Consider the following 8,523-nt stretch of genomic DNA (forward strand, 5'->3'; position numbering starts at 1 on the left):
CCAGAATGACAATGTTAAATTCCATGATACAGGGTTTCGTTGGCCTACACCACAGCAATGCAGGATCCTAGCTAATCTTTGACCTACACCACAGCTCACAGCAACGCCAGATTCTCGACCCACTGAGCAAGGCCAGGGATCAAACCCGCATCCTCATGGATACTAGTTGGATTTATTTCTGCTGCTCCACAACTGGAACTTCACATGATACAGTTTTTAAGATAGTCTACAGTGATCCTTATCTTCTGATGTAAGATGTAATCTCCCCTTAAGTATAAGATGGATTTACTGATTAGTTTTTAATGAACAGAATATAACATGAGATGGGATCTCACTTCTCAGATCAAGTTACAAAAGGTTGCACATTTTGATGCTTTTTCTTGTACCCTATTGATCATTTACCCTGAGTGGAACCAGACACAAGACATGAGGAGCACTGGTGAGAGACCACATGAGTGAGCCTGGAAGAAAATCTCACTATTCTCCAAACAATTGAGCCTTCAGATAAAACCACAGCCTCAATTTTAAAGCTTGACTGCAATCTCATGAGAGACTTTGAGCCAGAGAAAGCCAGTTGGGCCAGGCTTAAATTACTGATGCATAGCAACTGTGAGGTTATAATTGTTGTTTTAAGCTGCTGTGTTTTAGAGCAATTTGTTGTACAGTAATAGATTGCTAATACAAACCATTGCAAAAGTAATAAAGCATTAAAGCGTTATTATAATATAAATATAAAGCGTATAATATTATAGCATATTATAATATGCCATAATATACTGCCCATGAGAAAAAGCTATTGACTGTCTATGAGTTGTTTTCTAGATAGGACAGTAATATTCATTAACACTGAGGATTTCACCCTTATAATCTTAGTAACAGAAATGAAGTATCTAAGTATAGTATGAAGAGAACAATTTATGCTTCAAAAAGTTGTGTTTGAATATTAAGTCAACACAACTGAGTGGTCATGGATAAGTCATTTAAAACTGTGTGCCTCAGTTTCCTCTATTGTGTGATGGAGATAAAAAAAAATCTACCAAAAAGAGTTTTTTTGAGGATTGAAAATAATATATGTAGAATAGTGAAAGCTTGAGTGAGCATAGAGGACTGGAGCTCAGTAACAGATGGTAATTATTTCTTTGACTAGCAGCATTCATCTTCAAGATGAAAGATCAAAAAAGAATAGAAATGCCTGTCTTTGATACTGGCATGGTGCTTAGATGTGGACCCAAGTTGTGACTATTAGCTTGTTAGCATTAGGTTCTAATTGGCTGGCCCCAGACCCTAGACCTTATCAGAGATCATACAAAGCAAGTATAGGAGGGAGTGATATGCTATCACATAGTTTAGGTTCTCTCATATAAAGTTACTTATGGTTCTTCTTTAAAACTTGCTGGGAAATTATAATGTGCTGAGCCGAAAGCATACATTTATTCAATGTGTGAGCTAAATTAGTTTTTCCCCATAATCGGACTTTTCTATTGTCAATATTAATCAAGTGTCCCCAGATCTCTTTGATATGCCCTATACCCTAAAATTGCTAAAGCATTTCATGACTTTTTTTTACCTGTTTATGTCATAGTTGAGTCTAAAATTTTCTTTTAGTCTAAACTTTATCAATCTTTACCATATCCCAGAGACCCTTTAGGCAGGTTTACATCTTACCAGTTTGTGAATGGGAAAATCGGTAATAAAGAGGTCAAAACCATTGGTAATCCAGAAAAATCAAAGCCTGTTATTGATTTGAAAAAGTCCCAGGAGAATCCCAATTTCTTTATAGTTTAGGAATTTGTGAAATAAAAATTATACATTACATCAACTGAATCATTTTAATAAACATGGGATTATTTCTCCGTATCATCAAGTCTGGCCAGATCTTTATTAGAGAATAGTGCACAGTTTGGCAACCCATGAATAAAGAAAATCCCTCAAGTAGTGTTGACTAATAAAAGAAAAATTAATAATGAGTGTTAAATGAAGCATAGCCTCAGAATTGTCTTGAAGGTGATATTTGAGTACATTAGGTGGGGGCTATTTCTAATATATATATATATTAGATATTGTTTATAAACCCAGTGTATGGTGTTTATTTTAATAGATCAATAGATAAGAGCATTGAAATTACAGAATATTTTTTTGTGATTCCAACATTATGCTCTCATTATAGAAGAAGAAAATGGGAAAGAGCAAGAAAAATTTCTAACTCATAATCCAAACCTAAAGATAATTTATTACAATTCTACATATATCTCTATAATCTTTCTAAGTGCATACTATATATATTCATTGAAATCTATTAACCATATATTTGGGATTATACAAAAGATATAGTTTTGTGTGAATACTAATTTTTTAGTTAACTGTAATTAGTGTTAAATCTGATTTAATGTGTAATATGTCATTAAACTAGAGTATTATATGCACAAGTATAGGTTGGGCACTGCACAGTTCTAAAAAACATCATTCACATGGACTATGACACATTTCCCAGAGTATAACATGACAGCCTATATAAAGCATTCTTAGAAAACATTTGAAATGGGCACACAATTGTTCATTCTTTACTATTTGTTTAGTGTTGGATGTTTAACTTGCTTCCATTCTTGTTGTTATAAATAATGATATATTAAATTACCCATGCAAAAATATTTGTATTCCCTGCTCATTCATTTAAAGACTATCCTTAAAAGTAGACTATATATAAGCCAAAGGATAGGCACATTTTAAAGATTCTCCACACATATTGAAATGTATGTTAAATGCTTTAGGCTAATTTCTGTGGACACTTACTTTCTTTTTGCTTAATCCTGCATGTCTGTCATAATTCCCTTGGTTTCAAATAAAAGAAAGTTATTTCAATTTAGAAGAAAAATTTATATCTGTAAGTGTGTGTGTGTGTTTGAAACATATAAGGAAATATCCCGGAACCCAAGGCATTCAAGTATCATAAAGAAATGGAACCAGGAATTCAAAAGCCATTAGGAAATTAAGCAGTACTAAAATCTCAACTGTCTCTGCATTTGCTTTTTATTCCCCTCTCTTTCTACCTTCCTTGTTTTGGAATTTTCCATGGTCAAAAATATGCACATCACAGCTCATTTTGTATCTCCACTCAGTTGGTCAGACCAGTTCAAAACAGCAGTTTGAATCTATGTTACATGTTCCTAGGAGGTAAACCTGATTAGCTTTTTAGGATTATTGTTTCTTCTCATTCAGCTTATGACAACAAAGACTGAAGAGCCATGTGGCACAATTATATTATGGACTGTTATAGACCATCACAAAATGGAATTTCTAAGACAAAGTCAAGCACTCTGATATGGACACACACTATAAAATATGACCACACTGCCCTAATCAATAATCTGATTGACAGAACTGTGGGTTCCAAAATGATAGAACACTGAAAATAGTTCAGTGGCTTCAAATTATCTTCAGTTCAGCTCTTGGCATTCCACATAAGAACCACAGATGCCAATACAGTAAGAGGATAAGTGGAGACTGGATAAATTGACCCTGGGTCTGGGACCCTTATTTCAACTACAGCTGTCCACTTGTACATGTTTTACATATGGGCCTTTCTTATAAACTTTCAGAGAAAGAGAGAATGGGAAAGAAAAAAAAAGTGGGGGTAATGGAGAAAAGGGAAGGGGAGGAAAGGAGGAAAGGAAGAGAGAATTTTGTGGCTGAAAATCATCTGAAATCACTTATGCCATCCATCCTCTCTGTTTTTTATAAACGGGATATTTTCCTTAAAGGAGAAGTGGATCTAGAATATGGATGTATAGATACCCAGTATCGCATTTGTTTTATTACAGGATGCCAACTCTCACAGTTTCTTGAATTTCCATTGATCTTACCTTAAAGTTTTTCCTATTGGAAACATGTTTTGGATACTCTTTTTTAAGACTAATCCTCATTTATGGAATCCCCAAGAATAATTCTGAAACTATCCAGGAGTTTTAAAGAGCAATACATTGCTATTCAGCCAATGTAGGAATTTTTCTGCTTCTCCTTGAACTATCTTGGTACTCTATTTTAGTAACCTCACCTTTGATAGCCCATCTTCTCTTCGCCTCTCTCCCTGAAGCAGCACCATCAACTAGTCACCATCAATCCCTTCTGTTGTGTTGCAATTTCATAGCATAGGCATTACATAGCACTGGCTTATCTCTTCCATGTAGAATAAGAGTGAGTCTCATAGTCTCATGTTTGTTTACCCCTCAGAAAATAGTGGTGTGACTATTGGTTGCCTGGATGATGAAAGGAGAGCTAGAAAGACAATGGTATTTTCCATTCTGTGGTGTTTTTAATATTCTCTTATCATCTCTAAAACCAAAACCAAAATTTCTCTGAATGTATACTTCCCTGAGAGAAATTGGCCTTTTCCACTATCTTAATGTTGGTTATTTCATGTAAACTAATACCTGATCTTTCTGTATTAAAGACTATTTACCCATTGCCTACAGCTCAAAGTTACTTAAAGTATCTTCCATTAACTTGACAATAAAAAAAATCATTATTACATAAACTATTTCTCACTAATCTGGGAGGCTAACTATGATTTTATTTCCTCACCTTGGAATAATTAATATGCTTAATATAGGGAGAAAAGGCACTTAAATCCACTTTAAATTGGCACCACAAATTCATTTTTAAAAATAGAGGAAAATATTTTGATTAGAACTTTATTTTTTAAAATGAAAACAAAATTATAAAAATGTGATACAATATAATCTAATATTTAACTAAATTTAGTTTATAATTGCATATCTTTTACTGACAACTTGTACTACTATATGATACTGTATTCTATGTAAAACATTTTCTTTTTTAGGCATAATGATAAGGAGGATTATTTTTGCCAATATGAATATGCTTATCAGTTTTTTCAAAGATCTCTTTTAATTTAAGCCTTTGATTTTTATTTTATTTTATTTTATTTTATTTTTGTCTTTTTGCCAATTCTTGGGCCGCTCCCGCAGCATATGGGAGGTTCCCAGGCTAGGGGTCTAATTGGAGCTGTAGCCACCAGCCACAGCAACGCGGGATCTGAGCTGTGTCTGCGACCTACACCACAGCTCACTGCAACGCCGGATCATTAACCCACTGAGCAAGGGCAGGGATCGAACCCGAAACCTCATGGTTCCCAGTCGGATTTGCCAACCACTGCGCAAAGAGGAGAACTCGCAAGCCTTTGATTTTTAAAACATTCCTTTTCAACTCCTATCCTGTCCTCATCCTTGTTAACTTTTCTTTCTCCCATTGTTAGGGGCTAACTTGCCAATGGCATCAAGTGAGATCTAAGTATTTCTCTAATAACACTTTCGTGGTCTCCATGGAATCCTGTATCTTTTGCAAAGCTTGAAGTTTCAGTTGACAATACATTTGCAATACAATGGCCTTGAAAACATCCAAGAATGGAGGCAGGCCAAACCACAAAGGAAGGGAAGTTGCAGGAGAGAGCTAAATAGATTTTACTATTAAAGAAAGATGGAGGTTAAAGGATGTTTGAGGGGAAACTAAATTTTCATGTAATTTGTTCATTCATGAATTTTTTGATTATCTGTGTAATTTTATAATGCAAGTCCTGAAAAACAAATGCAAAGATGGAAAGGAACCCTGTATATAAGAAAAATGAGGTACCATTCAATTCAATTAACCACCCAAGATCCCTTAGAGAATTAAGAAGAAAAAACAACCAGCTCCACATTCCTTAGTTTAACCTAGCTTTACAAACCTTGATAGATTCATATAGATTATGCCATCAAAATTCCTGTGAACTAATTTATAAAATGATAGTCTATGCAGTCAAATATATCTGTATTGTACTCTAAGTACTATTCAGGCTGGTTTCAGGCAAAGCTGAGATGCAAAATGAGAAGATACTGGTGCTTGCCATCCTCAATTCCTGTTAGGTAATTTTCTTAGGTGCTTCAGTACTTGGTCTCTTTCTTATCTACCCTTCCAATCCTGCTTTTCTGGTTATCACTGGTAGCATAACAAACCTCACCACAACTTAGTGGCTTCAAACAGTAACGTATTATTATCTCTCATGATTCTATAGCTTTATTGACTCCAACTGGGTAAGTGTCACTTTGCAGGCTTATATATAGTTATGGGCAGATGTCAGCTGGGGCTACAGTCACCTAAGTTTCTATTGGCTAGACATCCAAAATGACTCATTCACACAGTTGGTAATTAATGATGGCTGTCAGCTGGAAGCTCATCTGGGACCATTGAGCAGAAGACCTACTCTTTGCCCTCTCTGTGTTGTTGGGGCCTATAACCATGGTTTCTTCTAGGAAACCAAAACTACTGGAATGTTGCCTAACATTGATGAAGTATTTGTCTTCCAACAGTTTTCTTGCATCAAATGAGTTAACTCAAAATAATTATATGAAAAGAGAAATATAGGGAAGTTTCAAAATGTACCACAAATGGCAAATGGTTCCTTAAGGGCTGTATGGTAAGCTCAGTGTTATACACATAGTGACTCATTTAATCTTCGCAGCAGGCTTATGAGTTAGGTATTAATCTGTATATCCATTTTACAGATAAAGAAGTTAATGCTTAGAGGCAGTAAAGGACTTGATGAATGTTTCAGAATTTCTTGGATTTCTTCCCAGATGTGTATGATATCCAGTAGTTGCTCTCAACCACAAAGAATACTGCCTCCCACGCTTACAAAATCTGTGTCCATTCCTAAGAATATAGAGACATTCTGAATTTCTTTTTCTCCTCTTGTTTCAAAAGCCATTGAACTTTCATCATTTTATGAGATTATCAAATAAGATGTAAAATGTAATTTACCTTAACCTGCCCCTCATGGCAGACACAGTGGGAGATATGACAGTGAGATGGGAAAAAGTGAAATAGGTTCATTATATGTATTATTTGGTCATAATATAATACTTATATTATGCATGCACAAACACAGCATGCACACAAACACATTTTAGAAAACATTAAGCAGAACCTTTACATTTGGAGGCTGTAGAATTATCCCACTTCAGTCAGAGCAGTTTCTCTATTTTACTCAAATTACAAACCTAGCAATTTGAACCAGGGCTCAAAAATTAGACTCAAGTTGAACTATAAACTGGTCCCATTGATATTTCCTTATTGAGAAGTACAAGAGGGAATTCCCATTGTGGCTCAGTGGGTTATGAACCCAACTAGTATCCATGAGGATGCAGGTTGGATCCCTGGCCTCACTCAGTGGGTTAAGGATTCAGCATTGCCATGAGCTGTGGTGTAGGTCTCAGATGTGGCTTGGACCCCACATTGTTGTGACTGTGGCATAGACCCAGCAGCTGCAGCTCTGATTCAGCCCCTAGCCTGGGAACTTCCACATGCCACAGGTATGGCCCTAAAAAGAAAAAAGTATGAGAGAAAAATAAAAGAAATAAGAAATTTCAAATATGTCCAGAATCTTAACTTAAAGGAAATTCTCTGTTCTATTGATATGTTTTATATTTATTACTGTCTAGCAATTATTCTGCTCTCACTCTCAGTCTATATGGTTTAGGTGCTACTGACCCACTCTTCAGTTCTAGAGGTAAAACATGACATGGCACTTTCTGAAAAAATGACTGTTTCCATGGCTCCAATAATCAATTCAGAGATAGGCATGTGACAAAACCCCAACAATCAGAGTTCTCACAAAGATTTTTGCAAGAACTCTTTAGTTGAAAGCACTCTTTCTTTGTCTGAGAAAGCTAATTATGAGGTTGTAAATCAAGGCTTACCCTAGGCTATCACTAAGCAATAGAAATTGTTCTCATTAAATCCTCTCAACGCTATCTGTGTGCCCTTTGCAATGTGACTTTGCTATTTCTTCTATCAAGAGATAAAGTCTTTTAAAACTATGTAGAAAGAGTCTGCATCCATTAAGAGTAAAGAAAAAATTGGAGTTCCCATCATGGCATGGTAGAAAGGAATCTGACTAAGAACCATGAGGTTGTGGGTTCCATCCCTGGCATCACTCAGTGGGTTAAGGATCTGGCATTGCCATGAGCTGTAGTGTGGGCTGCAGACCTGGCTTGGATCTGATGTTGCTGTGGCTGTGGCACAGGTCAGCAGCTGTAACTCCAATTAGACCCCCAAACTGGGAACCTCCCTGTGCTGTGGGTGTGGCCCTAAAAAGACAAAAAAAAAAAGAAAAAATAGATAAGGAGAAAGAGAGAGACAAAGAAAGTAAGATAACTAACAACTTCGAAGTCCTTTATCTAGCCTTGCATGAAATCCATCCCTGGATTTTATAGATATATGAGTAGATAAAATCTATTTTCACTTAAACTATTTGAAATGAGGTTTTGTCATATGTGCCCCAATAGATCTTGGCTTACTCTCCAAATTATGTGTTCTTAACAACCTCAACTTAAAATTGCAGAATTCATTTAAGACATGGAAACATATTTAGATAAGCTTCAAGCAGCAATTACTATCTATATATATACATTAACTATTAAGTGAAATAGTTAATATTTATATATAACACATGGATAACAAAAAATTATA

This window comes from Phacochoerus africanus, chromosome 1 (assembly GCF_016906955.1).
Source record: "Phacochoerus africanus isolate WHEZ1 chromosome 1, ROS_Pafr_v1, whole genome shotgun sequence".
Classification (NCBI taxonomy): domain Eukaryota; kingdom Metazoa; phylum Chordata; class Mammalia; order Artiodactyla; family Suidae; genus Phacochoerus; species Phacochoerus africanus.